Raw genomic sequence first — 21,329 nt, forward strand, 5'->3', positions numbered from 1 at the left:
GCATGCCGCATACTAATCATGCTGCTACAAGAAAGGCAGAATAAACTCAGTGTGCATCCCAAAAACTGAACTAAGCACAAGTGTTATCCTGCATTATTTAGAGCATTGAAGCTTTATTGATGAGCTGCTGTGAGGTAAGGCTTCTGCTCATATCTTTGGGCTGCATGGAGAGGGGTAAGTGCTGCTCTGCAGAGGTTATAGAGGAGTCAGTGGAACCTCTAATCATTGAGATTCTGCAACACACCCTACACCCTTGCACTGTTACATTTAGACCCCACAGAGGCATGTGACAGCCTTTGTGTGAGTTTACAGGGCGTGGAGACACAAGAGGCGAGACATGTAAACAGATAACTGGAGCCTCACATACAAAAGGAGACTCAGACTCAGACACGTGCACAACGCTGTCCTGCTGGTTATCCTCAGGTGAGCTGTCAGGGATTCTGCCCCCCCTGAAAAAACACCACACTGAGCCTCATGCATCCACAACACAGACTGTATAAATATGGACGTAGTGTCCGTGACGTCACCCATCTGTTTCTGAAGCGCTGTTTTGAGGCCAATCGTCGGCGGCAGCCATATTGCTGCTGGCGAGCGATTGTGACGTAAAGAGGCGGGGCTTTGAGCCTCCTCGCCAACAGCTCCAGTGTTCCCGCCTGTCAATGTGTAAGACCTTTCTGGAGTCCCTGAGCTCCCTTGTCTCGTAGGTTCCTCTGGATCTCTGTGGTAGATTCCTTTTTTTGGGTCTGTCATTCATTCTTTCTTTCTTTCCTTTTTCAATTCATTCATTTCTTTCTTTCTTTCCTTCCTTCCTTCCTTCCTTCCTTCCTCCCATTCCTTTTTCCTGTCATTCCTTTTTCCTGTCATTCCTTACTTTCTTTCCTTCCATCCTTCCTCCCATCCATCCTTCCTTCCTTTTTCCTTTCATTCATTCCTTTCTTTCTTTCTTTCTTTCCTTCTTTCTTTCATTCCTTACTTTCTTTCCTTCCATCCTTCCTCCCATCCATCCTTCCTTCCTGTTTCCTTTCATTCATTCATTCCTTTCTTTCTTTCCTTCTTTCTTTCAATGTTTTTTCATCTTGTATGTCTCCTTTCCTTCTGTCATTCCTTCACCATTTATTCTCCTCTTTTTCTTTCTTCTGGTCTCCCTCTCTTCTCTCTTTTCTTAGACCTTTCTGGAGTCCCTGAGCTCCCTTGTCTCGTAGGTTCCTCTGGATCTCCTCTCTCCTCATCTCCTCTCTCCTTAGATCCTCTCTCCTTAGCTCCTTTCTGCTTAGCTCCTTTCTCTTTAGATCCTCTCTCCTCAGCTCCTCTCACCTTATCTCCTCTATCCTCAGCTCCTCTCTCCTTATCTCCTCTTTCCTTATCTCCTCTCTCCCCTTAGCTCCTCTCGCCTTAGCTCCTCTCTCCTTATTCCTTCCTTTAACTCTTCCTGTCCCATTAAAGTTACTAACCATAGACCTTTCTGGAGTCCCTGAGCTCCCTTGTCTCGTAGGTTCCTCTGGATCTCTGCTGCTGTGGACGTGCCAGACTCCAGCTGCTACAACTACTACTATCCGTCTCCCCACTATCATCTCTCTCTCTCTCTCTCTGTTTGTTTTGTTTTTTATGCTCTGTGAAGCTAAAAGCTAGGTTTAGCTTCACTCAAAACCCAAAAGAGGCAAAAATGACAACAAGAAGGAGAATGAATGTTATCCATAACTGTCATATGTGACGACAGGACACTCATCAGACGAATTCAGTGACGGTCTGCTGATGGGTAATCAAGTTTCTGTTTTATGGTGAAACATAACATTGTGTAAGACTCAGGACACAGCTCAGGAGGCTTATACTGCCTGTGAGCACGTCCACTTCACTGCTAACTTAGAAATTCCACCACTACACACTTGCTACAACCACAACTATCCGTCTCCACACTATCATCTCTCTCTCTCTTCATCTCCCTCTATCCCTCTCTCCAACACGGTCTCAGCAGATGTGTGTCTAACATGAGTCTGGTCCTGCTGGAGGTTTCTGCCTGTTAAAGGAAGTTTGTCCTCTCCACTGTAACTTGCTAAATGCTGCAAAGTGCTCTGCTCATGGTGGATTAAGATGAGATCAGACTGAGTCCTGTCTGGAAGATGGGACTGGATCTGATCCGGTCTTGATGTTGGGTCTTTGTTAATAATAGAACATAGAGTACGGTCTCGACCGGCTCTGTTTGGAGAGAGTCTGAGGAGAACATCTATTTTCTGACCACATGTACTTTCTCCTTTCTACACCTTAAAGATAAAAATAGTCTCTTTAATTTGAAGCGTTTGAAGGATTCATCAATGACTTATTTTTCATCTCTGCATGATGCCTCATCAAAATCAAGACTGATTAGACGCCAAAGAGGAGGGACCATCACACATAGAGAACTGGATTTTTTGACATTTCTGTCAGGTAATTTCACTCATCAGAGACAGAACGCAAAGAAATCAGAGCGGAGTATATATGTGGAAACAAAACAGACGACGGAGAGGGAAACTTAATTGTTGAGATGAGGCATCTGGTGCAAAGTTAGTGTTAATCATTCCAGTCCCAAATAAGACGTGAGGATCACTGAGCTATGCAGAGAAACAGCAGACGAGCATTTCAGAGCCTGGACTTTTTCACTTCTGTCAAAGTTAAGAAATTAAATCAGTGTTTCTACTTTTTCCAATACTTTTGACGTCTTACAAAACACAGATTTCCTGCTGGTTCATTAGATCAGCACACAGAATGATCTCCAGGACGGTTGTTTACTTGAAATAACAGCTGATTGAGAGACTAAATAACTTACTTATGTTGGAGTTTTTCATTTAGTGTCTAATTATGTAAAATTAAAAAGCTATGTGAAATACAGCCTGAATGAAGTTAGTGCACAGAAACATAGCAAATGATAAAATAGGCCATAACCACATTTCCCAAAGCAGTACATACAAAATAAAAACTAACATTTGTTCAGAGACTCAACCTCATTAATTGCAAATCCAATTCGGCTCTCTGTACCGGCGTAGCAGTGACCCTTTGGAAGCACGGTAATTACATAATTATTATTGAATCACAGGAACACATTTTCCAATTAGAAGAGCGAATGTTTGTCTTTTCCCCGTTAACTGTAAGGCAAAAGAATATACGGTGCAGCAGTGGTGAGTGTGTTTCTTTGGATTTCTTCATCAGCCCTCTGCCAGAGGAATAATTACTCCACCACTTGAAACCTGGGATGTTTTTGTCGGCTGGGAGTTTAAAGGACTTAATGAACTCTTTGTTAGCGGAAGCTCGGGGTGCTCTGTGACTGGATTCGTCCCGCTGAGTTCCCCAACACTGATAACTTATCCCATTTGCACAAGTGCAATGTGTGTGAACTCCGGTGATGCAATGTTTTCAGGCTGCGGTGTGTTTTGGGGCCGAGGAGCCGAGCGGAGATATGCGTGAGGGAAAACTGTGCAGCTGTGACGCACACCGAGAGGGCCTGGATGTATGGAGGCCATTTATTGTTGCAGGGGAGTCTGCTCTCTTTACAATCTGTGCTGGTGCCATGGCAGGCAACACGTGACTGATCTATCTCTGAACTGAGTGTGCAGGAATGAAATTGATATTGATCTTCTTGTGGAATACTTGGTAAGTCAGCAAATATCTCAAAATGTGCAAGTCTCCTTTTAAAGTTTGGTTAAATTATCTTACACCTGACACTCCAACACTGTCTTCATCTTAAAATCCTTCTTCTGACCTACAAAGCCCTTAATGATCAGACACCTCGTATCTTAAAGAGCTCATAGCGCCCCCTCTAGAACACTCTCCTCCCAACATGCAGGCCTGCTCATCGTACCTATAGTCTCTAAAAGTAGTATGGGAGGTAGAGCCTTCAGTTATTAGACACCTCTCCTTTGGAATCATCTACCAGTCAGGGTCCGGGAGGCAGACACCCTCTCTACTTTTAAGAGTAGGCTTCAAACTTTCCTTTTTGATAAAGCTTATAGTTAGAGCTGGATCAGGCTTGGACCAGCTCTTAGTTCTGCTGCTATAGGCTCAGACTGACACACTGGGATCCTGTCTTTCCATCTCTCTCCTCTCTCTGCCTGTCTCTCACTTTAACTCTTCCTGTCCCATTAAAGTTACTAACCATAGACCTTTCTGGAGTCTCTGAGCTCCCTTGTCTCGTAGGTTCCTCTGAGCTGCTGTAGACGTTCCAGACTCCAGCTGATATGGACATCCTGGACTCCATCACTATCACCTCTCTCTCTTATTCCCATCTATCCCTCTTTCATGACCCAACTCGGTCTCAGCAGATGTGTGTCTAACATGAGTCTGGTCCTGCTGGAGGTTTCTGCCTGTTAAAGGAAGTTTGTCCTCTCCGCTGTAACTTGCTAAATACTGTGAGGTGCAATGCTCATGGTGGATTAAGGTGGGGTCAGACTGAGTCTTACCCTGTCTTGGTGTTGGGTCTCTGTATCTCTATGTCTCATAATTTGACATAGAGGACGGTCTAGACCTGCTCTGTTAGTAAAGTGTCTTTGAGATAAACTGAGTAGATGACAGACTAATCCTTGAATTCCTGCAGATGATTCCCTTAAAAGCCAACATAACCAACCACTCATGAGTTAATAACCATCGTCAGGTGAGTCCAGAAACACCAAAGCTAATTTGTCAACAGTTATAAAACCTACAGGAGGGAAGAGGTGCACGGTAAATGAGGTTAAAGTAAAGAATTCCAATTTAAGTTAGAGAATTTAGGACAATTCGATCCTCCTCCTTTTTCTAGGCCACTGATTTTGTGTCTTTTTTTCTGGGGCTGATAAAATAACTTAATTGTCTCACAGCTCTGCTACTTACCGCTCTTAAAGATAGCACACTTTATCTCTACCCAGCTGTGATGTAGAGAGACACAGAGAACATTGTTTTGGCCGTCAGAGGAGAACCTCAGTGCATGAAATGAAAAGTCTGTTAAACCAAATCTATCGTATTGGGCTTTGACGTGCCATGCTTCTTTTGTTTTGCTGTGTAGCTTCATTGGATGCAGCCAAGCGGCAACCGCTGGTCTCAAAATATGAAGCTCATGCAGAAGTGCTAAAAACTGCCATCAGTCGCAGGGCGTGGGTGGGGGGTGTGGCTGGGGGGAGTGGTCGGGCCGTCTGGGGGGGGCGGGGGGGATTGGCCCTGCCGCCTCCGCCCTCCCCCCGCTCCGGCGCGCCGGTTGGCGTGCTCTGGTCCTGGTCCTGCCCGGCTGCCTGGCTGTCTGCTCCTGGTGCTGGGCCCCCTCGGCCCTGGTGGCTCCTTTGGCTCTGTCTTGGGGGGCTGTGGGGGCGGTGTTGTGGGGGTGTCCCTTGGGGGGGCTGCGGGATCTCTCCCCCCTCGTCCCCCTTTCCTCCTACTGGCTGACCTGGGGGTCGCCCTGGGTGCTCCGGCGGTACCTGATTGCTTCCGGTCTGGGTCCTTCGCTTGTCCCCTGGCCTGGGTCTCCCGCGGCGGGTTGGGTCCTTCGGTCTGACTGCTCTCGCGGCCCGGGTTCAGGCCTGATAGCTAATTTCTGTATTGGCACACACTGTACTGTACAGTATTGCTTAAGATATTACACCTGCAAGTTTTGCCCAAATAAGGGCGTGGCTGACTTGATTGACAGGCAGGCACCCTGTAGCTGTTAGCAGAAAGGCTAAAGGCCCGCCTCTTTACCTCACACTAACTCAGATGATGTTAGGTTGAGTCAGCATTTCCAATATGGCTGCCACTGACGATTGGCTTCAGGAACATATGGGTGACGTCACGGATACTACGTCCATTAATTATACAGGATATGGATGTAGGGCAACGAGCAGCCGAGCTCACTTCTTACACGTAGCATGCCCTGCACTGTTGGGACATAAGCACATCACTTATGGAAAAACAGCTTTGGTTATTTGGCGCCTCCTTGGTTAAAATGGACGTGAATCTCAGCATCACACGGCATAAATATTCACATTAGAGAAATCAACACGCACTGGAGAGCTTTGATTCAGAGTAGAAAGCTCTGTTTATCTGTGTAGTCTGTGGGCAGAGCAGCCCCAGCAGCTCACTCTCTCTTTAATGCTCCCCACAACATAAAGCCATAAATCTGAGCTCGCCCAGAGCTAAGAGAAACCAACACTAATTAACAGTAGCGGGATGAAAGGTCAAGGCCTGTGTCGTATTAGCGTGAGAAAACACTATTTTTCAATTTATAGCATATACTGGCCTGCTGCACTTTAATACAGATTTAAGCCTGCAGTACCATGGGCATGAATACAAATATATCTACTGTACACACACTAATGCAGGTTTTCGACCTCAGTTTATTCCAGCAGCATGAACATATGGGCTTTCAAATTAGATGGCTAAATTTCCTTTATACGACTGACACTCCAGATACGATGACTGCCTCGGGGAATGTCCACAAAGCAGGATCGCTGATCCAAAGTAAAGCCCAATTTAGGCGCACTGCACAGAATGGCTTTTCAATGAATATGTCCAGCCCCTTAAAAGGACTTCTTGTCCAAGGACACGGAAAGCTCAGAGGAGGTCAGCGCTCCCCCGGTGCAGACCTGTGGGCCAGTTTCTCTCGCACACTTTGATCCGAGCTGTGATGATGGTGCAGCGGGCACACGCTCAGGAGTGGAGGGATTAGGGGACAGGAGGGACACGGGGACTGACGGCTTCTTTTGTGTTGTGGTTTAAACCTCATTTTGGGCAGAACTGCAGACAGCATGCAAACCGACGGCGGCTTCTCTGAGGTGTTTCTTTTTCTGGATATGAAATCCTCAACTCTTAAAGGAGGGATCAAAGGCGAGGCGGGCTCATTGATAACTGTATAATGGCTCACTTAAAGAGAACAGGCATTCTGCTGAGATGGGCGAGTGGTTCAAACTGCAAGCTATTAGTCATGCTGTCGGCTCATTTACATACGTGTTGTATTGTCTCATGGGCAAAGGCTACTGCTCCGACTCGCATTTATTGCACTGGGGCTACATCTAATGATATTCACACCTACGGCGGAAAAAAAAAAAGGCCGATATATCTCTTTGTCTCGGCGTGAAAGGCTCTTGAAAGGTGACAATGTGAATGCACATTTCTGATTTGTAACATTCTTTGAAGAGCTTTTATCCTCCATCGTCTGGAAGCAGATAAAGCGACATGAAAGCAGAGCCGTGCTTTTCACAGAGTGAATATCAAATCAGGAGAGCAGACGTACTTTATACAGAACATGCTCAGTTAAAGAAGAATGCTTGCTTCACTTCTCCTCTGCAAGTTATTAAACAAAGTACTGATAAAGCATTAACAGGAAGAGGCGACTGTTTGAGAATTATTGTTATAAATGGACTGTCCTGCTCATATTTTGGCCATGCCTTTAAATTTGTCAACATTAGCTTTAGCTCTAACACATAGATACAAAACATCATGAATTGCAATTAAGAATGCTTTGCAAAAGCAAGAGTTGAGCATAGTTTCCCCTTGCCATCTGCTCCATCTCAAGGTCTGCATCACAAAGCGTGCTGCACCTATCATATTGAAGCCCTGACATGCCCATAAAGTTTTGCAGCATCTGTGATGCAAGTGGACCCACTTTCTTATCAGGTGGTGCAAATTATTCCCCCCCCCCCTTGATAAATCTGAACTTCAGCGAACCATTTTCGTCGCGATTGCCAATCAGAGTGCAGATGACTCCCGGTGAAGTATGATGTGACGTACGAACCGGCGGAGATTCATGCATCTGGAATAAAAGGGACACATTGATTATATCTCTGTGCAGCTTCCCTGAACTTTGGGACTCTACCTGTTTTTATGGGATCAGGACTGGTGTGAACGTGACATTAGCATCTCCACTCTTTCCTGCTCAGAGATGCATTGTGCACTCTCATCTGCACAGAGCTCAGACCTGTCAACATATAGAGTCATACAAAGTATTGGCAACCCTTGAATTCTTCCAGAAAATACACCATTTCCCCCTGGAATTGTTGCAATTACAAATGTTTTTTGGTCGCCTTGACTGTGTGCAAGGAATCATAAAATCCTGAGACTCTCAAACTATTTTAGCCCGCAATGATGCAGGGCCAGAAAGCTGAGTCTGCATCAGAGGTCATGGGTGTTCCAGCAGGACAATGAACCAAAACATACCTTAATAAAGCACCAAGACATGGTTGGAGACAAAGCGCTGGAGAGTTCTGAAGTAACCAGCAATGAATCCGGATCTAAATCTCATTGAACACCTGTGGAGAGATCTCAAAACTGCTGTTGCAAGAAAGGCACCCTTCATCTGAGAGACCTGGAGCAGCTTGCAAAAGAAGAGTGGTCCAAAACTCCAGTTGAGAGGAGAAAGAAGCTTGTTGATGGTTATAGGAAGCGATTGGTTTCTTTTTTTTGTAATTCAACAGCTTCTGGGAACAATGGTGTGTTTTCTGGAAAAACTCCAGGGGTGCCAATACTTTCATCTGTGACTGTACGTTAGATGATGAGCTGTATGGGGAGGTGACACTTCTTCCACTAGTTTATTGTGAAGTCTGTGCATGACAGATGTGATATAGATTGCACCATAATTATATAGATATATATATATATAACACTCTCATCCTCGTCATGCATGCTGTTTCAGATCGTCTCTGCTCATGTGGAGATAGTGCTAGTATTGAGTTCACACAACTCCAGACTGATTTAGCTCCTGGTTTTTATAATGATAGCTATTTCAAAGTTATCCTAGCAGACGTTATGCACAAAAGCACCATTTCCGTGCATCCAGAGGAGGAATTGTCGTCTTAATTTTGCAAAGTTTGAGAGTGAGATACCTTTAAATGTCAAGGCCAGGTTACAACTCAACTCTCAATAGACGGTACAATCATAACTCTAACTTTGCACACCAGTGTTTGTGAATTAGACCGTTTGTGCAGGGAGGTTTATCCATCCATCCATTATCTTGACCGCTTATCCCGTTAGGGGTCACGGGGGGCTGGAGCCTATCCCAGCTGGCTTGGGACGGATGGCAGGGTACACCCTGGACAGGTCGCCAACCTATCACAGACAACCATTCACACACACACTCACACCTACGGGCAAATAAGAGTGATAAATTAACCTGGTGAGCATGTTTTGGGACTGTGGGAGGAAGCCACGCATGAACAGGGAGAACATGCAAACTCCCCAGCCGGGGATTCGAACCAGAACCCTCCTAACTGTGAAGCAACAGCGCTACCAACTGCACCACCTTGCAGCCCCGGTGAGGTTTACTTTGCCCCAAACAAATCCATAATAGCTAATCTAAGTAGTTCCAACAGCCCCAGCTCTGGGACATGATGCATTTAACACTCTGCATGTTCTTGGTGAATTAGACGGTATCTTTTTGTTTCATTTGTTCAGGATTAGCAGGGCCCCAGAAGCTGCAGGATCCTCTGTGACTCAGGCCCCTTACGGTTGCATGTTTTCATGCCTGTTAGTCTCCTGCTTGTGGCTTTCATCCTTTCCAGTAAAGGCTGTTTACATGAAAGATTTGAAACCAGGTTATTAATTTACCTCAGCAGTAAAAAATGATCACAGCTTGGCTTCTGGCGGTCTGAACATGGCTACATTTAGCCCCTCCATTTGATACTCAGTAATGGAAAACAAGAGCAACATACGCGCTCTGGTTTGCATTACTGAGGGCATGCTTTCCATTTAGTCCAGCATGCTGATGGTTATATTACTCACCTGCATATTCTGTGTTTCAGTGGAGCTCTAAAATGTAACCTGTGTGGATGGTGCAGAGATAAAACCCCGGATGAGGTGATAATGCTCCATAAAAGTGTGTTTTTATTGGAGCGTATGGGTTTTAAAAACCGTGATAAGGCTTATCCAGGTAAACTGATTTATTTGCCTTTCAAATGTTTTTGTGAGATAGATTATTTTATCAACCTTATCCTCAGTTCATCTGGAAATCTGCAAATGTGTTGTTTTCACTGGGAGATAGAGAAAAGATCAGTGTGTGTGAGATATGGAGACGCAAATATATGCTACAATTTGAGGACACACTTAGAAACGCTCACCTGATGTCTCTGCAAACACAGAGTGGAGGCTGCAGTGAATAAGACGTCTGTTGTTGTCTGACGGTGGAATGGAGTTATGTTTTGAAACACTGTGATTATCAGAGGATGTGGTCTACGTGCATTTATTCTAACATCATGAAAGAGGCTGTGTTACCATTCAGTCAGATGTCACAGACTCCCATTGGTCATCTGATGTAAACACTGCATAGAGGTAATTACAGCAGGATGAACTGCAGCAAGGAGCTTAATGAGACCTAATCTAATCCCCTATTTCTGCACTTTCACTCATGTGAAAGTGTACACAGTGAGCCCGGCAGCTTCAGTCTGAACTTCCTCGTCTGTTCTTCATCCTGAAGGGGAGAGAACATAATACACCTGCCTCGTCACGTAGGAAACTTGTGTTATTCATGGCAGGTAGAGGGATATGGGGGATCAGCAGATGTGAAAGTGGTGGTAGGAGTGCTCCCAAAGGCTTGGTGCAATCTTCAAGTCACCCTGTCACTTCTACACGGCGGTGCAGGATATGGAGATAAAGTATGGGGCTGTAAAAGCAGAGGGGTTTTTGAAACACTGGGGCGTTAGTGGATTTATTGAGTGTAAAGTCAGCTGAAGGATCGCCTGTTCAAGGTATTCAACTTCAAATCCCAGAGAAGATTTATATTTCAGCAAATGTCCGGAGCTAATCACAATCACGTTTGGAGGAGGAGAGTTAACCCTTTACCTAACATACATGTAAGTTCAAATCTCCTCCAGTGTCCTTTAAAGGTGCTGAAGAGATTCAGAGGAATGAGGATGTCATATTTGGTGCTGCTCATGATTCCTCCCTCACAACACTCTGAGGAAATAAAGCCATGCTGCTCTGCGTGTTTCAGGACAAATGCCTCTGATGATGGAAACATTGTGACTTTAGTAAAAGATCATCATAGATGTGATGCAATCCTTAAAGGGGACATATCACGCTTTTTTCATCAACATATATTGGTCTAAGAGGTCCCCAAAACATGTCTTTAAAGTTTATGCTCAAAAAAACACTTTGAAATCAGATTTTGGTCTGCCTGAAAAACCCTCTTCTTCAGTCCTCCTCAGAACACTCTGTTTTCCCTCTGACCACGCCCCCTCAGGAAGTGGATGTGGCCTCGGCTCTCCAGCACGTTGATCTAATGTTTACATGTTGGCTGAATATACACGGCTGCTCAGAGATCCCGTTACTTCAACCCTCTGAATCTGATCCTGACGGAGAGGCGCCTGCAGCAGGACCTTTCTGAACCATTGGTCACAGATTTAGTGTTTCTTGTTGTTTCATTTATCAGTATGTCGACGTGTGTCTTGGTACACAGCTACGAACATGTAGCTATGTGGCTATGCTAACTAGCGCTAGCACTTATCCATGATAAATAAAAATCATCCACTAGATCTTCAAATCTGCAGACGTGGGGAGTCAAACTGACCTCTGCCAGAAAGGCAGCAGGACCTTTCTGAAGGATTGGTCACAGATTTAGTGTTTCCTGTTGTTTTATTTATCAGTATGTCGACGTGTGTCTTGGTACACAGCTACAGATACAGCTATGAACATATAGCTATGTGGCTATGCTAATTAGCACTAGCACTTATCCATGACAAATAAAAATCATCCACTAGATCTTCAAATCTGCAGACGTGGGGAGTCAAAGCGACCTTTGTGTTTATTAAGACAGCCTACAACTAGCATGCCTCCCTCCTAAGCTCCTTGTTAGCACACATGTGTGCAGGGAATGAAAAACGGAGGAGGGGTTGAGTTGTATTTTATACAGTCTATGGGCTGAACAAGCTCCGAGCTCTGACTTCCTGTTACAGACCGGATATTGTTGTTACGTAACAAAAACACTGAAGTCTGAAACGGCTGGTTTCACACACATTTACAGAAAGGTGGAGAAATCAGAACAGGGGCAGAATGGATTCTTTTCATTCTCGGGGGGTTTGTAGACAGGGACACAGATTTCAGGGAGAGAACCATTAAAAAGTCAATTTTGCATGATATGTCACCTTTAAAAGACATACATGAAAAATGGAGTACTGACCTGCAAATACGCGCTCTCTCTTTAAAAACAAACCTGACACCGACCTTGTTAGTCTCACTTTTCACTGAGTCTTATTCCATCTTACTTTATTTATTATCCAGTTCAAATTTTAGTCAACTTTAAAGTCATATACTTTCTTATTTCAAATTATTAAAGACACATTCATATTATTTATTTCATTAATTTCTTCTATCCTTAGGTATTATCAAGTAAGAAATTACATTACTAATTAGCTGTATCTTGAAAATTCAACTTAATTAAAACATTTTATTAAAAGGAAATATGTTTTTTTGAAAATGTATGAAAACAGAGATATCTGTTTTTGCAAATGAACTCTTCATTTATTTATGTCATGTTCTTAACCTTGCACTTTATTTTGTATTTTTAATTTATTGTATTTTATTACTACATTTAATTAATTTTATGCACAGCACTTTATGCTGCAATATTATTGTATGAAAATTGCTTTAGAAATAAACTCTGATTGATTAACCCCTAACCTGTCCTTTCCTCTTTGCATTTATTTGAATAATAATATAAAAGAGGAGCTGCAGAAAGTTCTTTCAGAATATAACAGGAATTAAATATGGATAAATAAATGTGATCAATGAGAGCTGCACAATGTTTGCAGAAAAATACACTCAAATGTATTCAGCGTAGAGGAAACACAGAGAAATATGAAAGACTGTATGCGTGCATGAAGCTGTGGTCATCATTAAGGTGCTTAATAGACCATGTCGCCTGTAGGACCTGACAGGGAAAGCTGGGCACCGAGGAGAATGCAGAGAGAGGGTCACCTTCACGTGGAGACAGCTCTGTCACACCGAGGCCACGAACGGAGCCGCTGTGCCACCCTGGCCCAGACCCAGACTGTACATGTCTATAGCCAACCAAGCAGAACAACAAATCTCCCACCTCCTCCTCTCCTCTTCCACCCAAAAACAAAAACAGGAAGAAGTCACAGAAAGAGCACACGGGGCCGTCCTGCTGCTCTCGGTGTACATGAGGGTTTTGTTAAATACAGCTGAATCCCATTTCAAAGTGGTGCTATGTTTGTCTGAGCGCAGGTGCATCTCTAAATGAGGAGGAATGAGGAGGGACCCAAAGCCCTGCGACGTCCCAGGCGACTGAGAGGGGGACATGCCACTCAAGGTCACGGTGAATTGCAGCAGCGCTGGCAGAGCAGATTGATTGGGAGTACAGGGAGCAGCTGGCTGAGAGGGAACAGGAAGGTGACTGAGGGAATCACCAGGTGGCTTCTGTGAATTATGACACAGTCCATCCAGATCTTTCTATCTCCTACGCAGACTGAGGAGCCGCCCTGTTGTGACCCGCCATCTGATTCCCACGCACGCTGAAATCAAGCTACACGCCGCGCCGTTTGGTCCGACACCAGAGCTCTCGCAGAGGTTTGATTGGAACTATATGGATAACTTTTTTTTTCCTACAAATGGCCAGAGGATAATACGGCTAATTACAGCTTTCTAAAAGTGGAGTTGGTCATGAATATTGATAAAGCATTAATTAGTTACTAAAACTGGAAAACCATTTTCTCTGGGCCAAATACATCACATGTTTTTGGAGCAAAAATGTACTGCATCACTTTATAGGAAGCAGGATTAATATTCTTCTGCAATGAATAATGTAAGCAAACACTTCTGCCACTCAGAAAACGTCTCCTCTCTGCAGAAAAAAAACAGAAACATGAAGAAATACTGTGTTTCTTTTCTGCAACACCTCTCACAGAGCATAACCCACAGAGCCTGAGAAGTGTTAAGTGTTGATTATAATCATGCACAGATAGAGGACCATCATTTAGGTCATCATAATTATGTCTGAAGGAGCTTTATATTCCAAACACACACACATACTTCCTTCTGACTCAGCCTCGCTCTCTTGCCTAGGACCGGGCTCAGGTGGGGAGCTAATATCCCCTCACATTAGGAATCAGGAGCTGTGATGGCCTTGATTAAGCCGAAGCGATCTGATTTGTGTATTTATCTCAAACTACTTCACTCAAATTATGTAACGGAGCCTCTTCACGGCGTCATTGATGGGAAAAATAGCAAAGGGCACTTGTTCTTCCACTGCAGATGAAAAGAAACCCAAAAGCAGAAAATAAAACTGTGTGTTTTTCAATCTGATATCGCCGCTCTCCCGTAAAGGGGCGAGGACCTTTATGTTAAAAAGGCCCCATGCATATTGTCATTACCAGGGGTTTATAGATGTGACATTAGATATTAAGCTGAGTGAGATTTGGAGGTTATCTGGCATTTCAAGCTGTGTGCAAAAAAAAAAAAAAAAAAGTCAAACCATGAAACGAGATTCCCCTGCATGCGTTCGCTCCTCGCACTCTGTGACTAAATCTTCAGGCTTTTGGGTTTGCCTGTATGTGTGATGAAGGAGGTGGATGGAGGTGCAGTGATAGCAGCTTTAAATTTAAACCTGCTCTGCGGTATCATTCATAAAAAGCAGGCGTGACATTTACGATATCAAGGTCGGCGGTTGACAATGAAAGAAATGTTTAATCTGCTAAATTAGCCCATGAAATGATTACTCCAGTAGGCCACTTCATAATGATTTAATGCCAACATGTCGTATAATTTCTAATTAACTTGGAACAGAAGAGAATGGGAAAGGTGGGGTTGTAACTCAAGGACCGACTTCACATTAAAATCAGGTGTCCGATGTGTTCAGCTGTTAAATGCTCTCTCTATCACAAATTAAATCACAGAAATGATGATATAACACGCAGAGAGAGGGACGGCCTGTTTCCTGCACACTGCAGACTACACAGGTACATCAGGGAGTCAACAACAATGGAAGAAAGAGAACTGCACATGAACAAAACCATCCTAAAAATCTCAGCACAAGATTAAAAAATATGTAAAGGATAATATTAATCAACAGGGAGAGAAGATACAGTCCTAACACCTGCGTGACTACTCAGCTATTAACAACTAATCTAAAGTTTAGTGCTCCAAAACATTTAAAGGTACAGTGTTTAAAATTGGGATTATATGAGGGGTGTAATGATTCATCTCCTACATCAATGCATCGCTTTATATTCCTGTGATCTGACTACATCGATCTGTGCTCGGCTAGTTGGCCTTCCAGACGACATATATCGATCTAACATCATTTTAAAGGTAATAAATTGATTGTATCCATACGAGGAAATAATTTAATGTAATGATTTAAACACGGCAGACTTTATATGGATGTGTTTTTTTTAGGGATCAAGATCGAGTCAAGACCAAGACATTGAGGGATCAAGACCGAGTGAAGAACTAAACATGTAGTGATCGAGACTGAGTCAAGACCAAGACATTTAGGGATCCAGATCGAGTCAAAACCTAGATGTTTAGGGATCCAGACCGAGTCAAAACCTAGATGTTTAGGGATCCAGATCGAGTCAAAACCTAGATGTTTAGGGATCCAGATCGAGTCAAGACCAAGACACTTAGGGATCGAGACTGAGTCAAGACCAAGACATTTAGGGATCGAGACCAAGACAAGACCAAGACATTTAGGGATCAAGACCGAGTCAAGACCAAGACATTTAGGGATCGAGACCAAGTCAAGACCAAGACATTTAGGGATCCAGACCGAGACAAGACCAAGACATTTAGGGATCGAGACCAAGACAAGACCAAGACATTTAGGGATCAAGACCGAGTGAAGAACTAAACATGTAGGGATCGAGACCGAGTCAAGACCAAGACATTGAGGGATCAAGACCAAGACAAGACCGAGACATGTAGGGATCGAGACCGAGTCAAGACCAAGACATTGAGGGATCGAGACCAAGTCAAGACCAAGACATTTAGTGATCGAGACTGAGTCAAGACCAAGACATTTAGGGATCAAGATCGAGTCAAAACCTAGATGTTTAGGGATCCAGACCGAGTCAAAACCTAGATGTTTAGGGATCCAGATCGAGTCAAGACCAAGACACTTAGGGATCGAGACTGAGTCAAGACCAAGACATTTAGGGATCGAGACCAAGACAAGACCAAGACATTTAGGGATCAAGACCGAGTCAAGACCAAGACATTTAGGGATCGAGACCAAGTCAAGACCAAGACATTTAGGGATCCAGACCGAGACAAGACCAAGACATTTAGGGATCGAGACCAAGACAAGACCAAGACATTTAGGGATCAAGACCGAGTCAAGACCAAGACATTTAGGGATCCAGACCGAGTCAAGACCAAGACATTTAGGGATCCAGACCAAGACAAGACCAAGACATTTAGGGATCGAGACCGAGTCAAGACCAAGACATGTAGGGATCGAGACCGAGTCGAGACCAAGACATTTAGGGATCAAGACCGAGTCAAGACCAAGACATTTAGGGATCAAGACCGAGTCAAGACCAAGACATGTAGGGATCCAGACCGAGTCAAGACCAAGACATTTAGGGATCAAGACCGAGTCAAGACCAAGACATGTAGGGATCCAGACTGAGTCAAGACCAAGACATGTAGGGATCCAGACCGAGTCAAGACCAAGACATTTAGGGATCAAGACCGAGTCAAGACCAAGACATTTAGGGATCCAGACCGAGTCAAGGCCAAGACATTTAGGGATCGAGACCAAGACAAGACCAAGACATTTAGGGATCCAGACCGAGACAAGACCAAGACATTTAGGGATCGAGACCGAGTCAAGACCAAGACATTTAGGGATCGAGACCGAGTCAGGACCAAGACATGTAGGGATCGAGACCGAGTCGAGACCAAGACATTTAGGGATCAAGACCGAGTCAAGACCAAGACATGTAGGGATCGAGACCGAGTCGAGACCAAGACATTTAGGGATCAAGACCGAGTCAAGACCAAGACATGTAGGGATCGAGACCGAGTCGAGACCAAGACATTTAGGGATCAAGACCGAGTCGAGACCAAGACATTTAGGGATCGAGACCGAGTCAAGACTAAGACATTTAGAGATCCAGACCGAGTCAACACCAAGACATTTAGGGATCCAGACCGAGTCAAGACCAAGACACGTAGGGATCAAGACCGAGTCAAGACCAAGACATTTAGGGATCGAGACCGAGTCAAGACCAAGACATTTAGGGATCGAGACCGAGTCAGGACCAAGACATGTAGGGATCGAGACCGAGTCGAGACCAAGACATTTAGGGATCAAGACCGAGTCAAGACCAAGACATGTAGGGATCGAGACCGAGTCGAGACCAAGACATTTAGGGATCGAGACCGAGTCGAGACCAAGACATTTAGGGATCAAGACCGAGTCGAGACCAAGACATTTAGGGATCAAGACCGAGTCGAGACCAAGACATTTAGGGATCGAGACCGAGTCAAGACCAAGACATTTAGGGATCCAGACCGAGTCAAGACCAAGACATTTAGGCAGGGCAAGACTGAGGCAAGACCAAGACCATATAGATCAATAAGAATCAAGTGCTTATCAAGGCCAGGTAAAATGTTATGAAGGAAGGATGCTGATGAAATGAGGAAACACAGTAAGTTCAATAAAGAGGTTAAAGTTTAAAAGAGGAAAATACAGTTATCATGAAGGAAATGAAATTAGATCATAAAACGAGTAAAGTATAAATAATCCAGTAAAGTAAGAAGGTATAAAAATCAATGAAACCAGAAGTCAAGACCTGGTTCAACAACAAGACGCCCCCCTCTTTGTTTTGAAGCCGTCCTAACGAGTAGAATCTGTAAACACATTTAAATTCTCAGTCTGAACACAAACGTCACTGAAGGTAAATGGGATCAAAAACTGCTGGGGTAGAAATAAGTATCTTCTACCTCTGTAGCAAATCTCCAGCATCAAAGCAAGACAATCCTGCAGTGTCAGAGCTAATATATTTCTCTCATAAACCTGTACAAGGTGCCGCTCTGCCTCCTGAATCGCTGAGCAGGCCTAGATTGAGCCAGTTTAAAAAACTGAGAGTCAATCAGCCCGGGCCAGGCGCGGTGCGTCAGCCCTCGTTAGCTGTGACCTTGGGAGATAATAATGGCACTAAACTGGGTGTATGTGTGGGGTAATAGGGCCGTGATTAAAGAATTATGTAGGAGAGCATAAACATTGGCGTGTCTGCCAATGCACACAATCATTCACCTGAGCCGGAGGGTGGACTGCGGTGTGTTTGATAACAGGAGGCTGCAGGACTTGGTACTCCTGTGTTTGTGTTTTTGGATGCAAGTTAAGTTGCAGGAATCTGCAGATGAGCTGGGATAGAAGATATCATTGACATCAGTGTTCCACCAGAACATGCATCCAAACATCTTTTGACCATCCTATGTAACTTGTTGTTATTTGTCTTCTTGCATTGTTGTCAGATTTATTGCACGTTGTATTCGTCTTGTTGATATTGAAACTCTGTGAAGCACTGTGTGAATATGCTCTGTGAAAGGTGTTATACTAAATAAAGTTTACATACTTACTTACTGTAAGGCTTCTGTTGCTTAGCGCCGCTCCAGTGTCTGCTTGTTGCAGCAGCTCTCTCTTGGTTGTTCTTCTATCTGTTTAGTTCTCTTTGTATTTGGAGTCATGACTTTTAAGGACTCATTTGTTGGCCATAGACACCAAACTGACTACGTGTGCAGGGGTGTTTTAACTGCTTTTGTTCCTGTGTGTGTCTAGAGATCCTGCGTGTATCCATGTTTGCATTGTTTACATACAAGATCAGCTGTTAGCAGCCCGTAGCATGTCAATGCTAAACGATGCTAGGCCCGATGTTCCCTGCGAGCTGAGGAGAAGGAGGCAAGGACGACGTGCTGGTACTGAGGTGCAAGCTAAGAAAAGACCACATGGACCTGTCCTTCCACCCACCGTTATGGGGACTGTAAGATCTATCTACGATAAGGTGGACCAGCTAACCCCAGCACCAGAGTAGCATCATGCTAACAGAGCTAACACCGGACACGAACGCCACATTGGAAGGATTTCACCTGCTGTGGGCGGACAGGATACAGGAGAGCCAGACTGAACTAACTGGTGAAGAAGACCAGCTCAGTCCTGGACCCTGTGGAGGTGGTGGCTGACAGGAGGATTATGGCCAAGCTGTCGTCTCTGATGAACATTTCTTGTTCTGTACACCTTCTTGTTTGCTGCTGGAACTCCATGAATTTCCCCGTTGTGGGATGAATAAATGAGTATCTTATCTTATCTTAAATGCAGGAAATACAATGCCATCCAGTGGACCAATCACAGGGCCCGCGGTCCATGTGGATTGTTCTTAAATTTTGAGGAGGTGCATGTTGGTTAAGTGTGTAGGACCGATGCACATGAAAGCATAAACCAGGTTTCAGATCTGCAGTGAGTATCTTTCTGTATGTGTTGATTTTGGCGCCCCCTGTGGACAAAGCAGTACCTTGTATCTCTTTGCTGTCCTGTACATGCTTCAGTAGTATAATTTAAGGAGATAGTGACACCGATCTGGTTTGTTTTTGGATCTTATAAAGAGGCAGAGATGCTGATTTCAGTCTGATGTGATCTGCTAAAAACTCCTAACTGGAGCTTTAAGGTAGAATATCACCAACATTCAACATCAACTTCCTGTTTCAGCGCCTGCTTCTCTTATGAGCCATGATCCATCTGATTCTGTTTTCTCTGGCAACTCTTCCTCATTTTGAAAGTCTATTTTGTGGTCTTGCAGCCTCTCAGGACGAGCGTTCTGCCACTCAGCCGCTGTACGTGCAGAGACATAGTGTGCACACCCTCCAGATCCTGTCCTAATGTTCTTATAAATATGCAGAAATATGGGCTGGCTGATCGGTCAACACTTCACGCACTGTTTGTTCCCACTTTCCTGTCGTCAAGCCGAACAATGCTGATCATAAATAAGTGCCAGGCAGACAGAGACTATTATAAATATTCATATCTAACTTTATACATCTCCGGGATGCAGCCGTGTAGTTCTGCACTTCTGAACCAAACAAATAACTCCAGACATTCCCACGGCTCCCAATAGCTGTCATCTCCCCGCCTTACGCATTCTCTTTGATAAAACACACGGGAACCAGTGCATTAACAAAACACAGGAAAGAGTTGTGCTCAGTTTGGTTTAAGGTTAGGAAAAGGCTTGCTTTGAAAGATGAGAAGAAAACCTCGGGTGAAAAAAAAATCTCAAAGCAGAGACAACAAGTAGCGGTACGGCGTCAGGATCCGAGTCCCAGTTTGTTCTCTGCGTTAAATAAAAGACAGAAGAAGAGACAGAAAAACAGAGCCCAGTTAGACGAGTCAGAGGAGAGTCAACGTCAGATAGGAGATAAAGTTAGGGAGGATTGTGACGTATTTAAAGGGACTGATTGAACACAATGTTACCTTCTTGTTTTCAAAATATGTTCCTTTTCTGTTTCTAAAGAATCATTCTGTCGTCACTCAACACCAGCAAAATGTTATTAATGAAGCGATGCATTCTTCTGCCTCCTGCTAAATCTCTTTATTATATAAAGGCAATAAAAACCAGCAATTACTAGAAGGTTTTGGAGGGAGGAGGGGCAGGAGGAGGGCAGAGGATTGGGGGGGAGAGAGAGAACACAATTTAAACAAGCTTGCACTACTCAGTATTTATAGTTAATTATCAATTTATCTATTATTGCTGCTGCTATTTTATTATAACCTGCACCGGTATTCCTTTTTAGACTTGTATATTGCTGCTACTGTGAACTGTAAGGCAAGGCAGCTTTATCTGTATAGTGCATTTCATACAGGAGGGCTGAACTCAATGTGCTTTACATTAAAACATTAATGGAGACATTCAGACAGGCATAAAAGAACACAATTAAAATGACAAATATAATAAAACAGAAAAGAAAAGGAAAATTAGAAATATATTAAAAATTACATTAAAATGTTAATTTAAAGTGAGTTAAAATAATCTAAGATAGGAAGGCAGTGGTAAATAAAAAGGTCTTAGTCTTTGATTTTGAAGAGGTGAGAGTTGGAGCAGACCTGCAGCTTTCAGGGAGTGTGTTCCAGATATGTGGAGCATAATGACCTAGCTCACCTTCTTCCCCCCAACCCCTTCATCACTTACTTTAACTCTGCCTGTCCCATTAAAGTTACTAACCATAGACCTTTCTGGAGTCCCTGAGCTCCCTTGTCTCGTAGATTCCTCTGAGCTGCCGTAGACGTCCTCCTGCTGTGGACGATCTGGACTCCAGCTGATACGGACGTGCTGGACTCCAGCGGCAACAGCTTCTACGACTCGTCTCATCACTATCACCTCTCTCTCTCTCTTACTCCCCTCTATCTGTCTTTCCAG

Source organism: Notolabrus celidotus, chromosome 4 (assembly GCF_009762535.1).
Source record: "Notolabrus celidotus isolate fNotCel1 chromosome 4, fNotCel1.pri, whole genome shotgun sequence".
Lineage (NCBI taxonomy): Eukaryota > Metazoa > Chordata > Actinopteri > Labriformes > Labridae > Notolabrus > Notolabrus celidotus.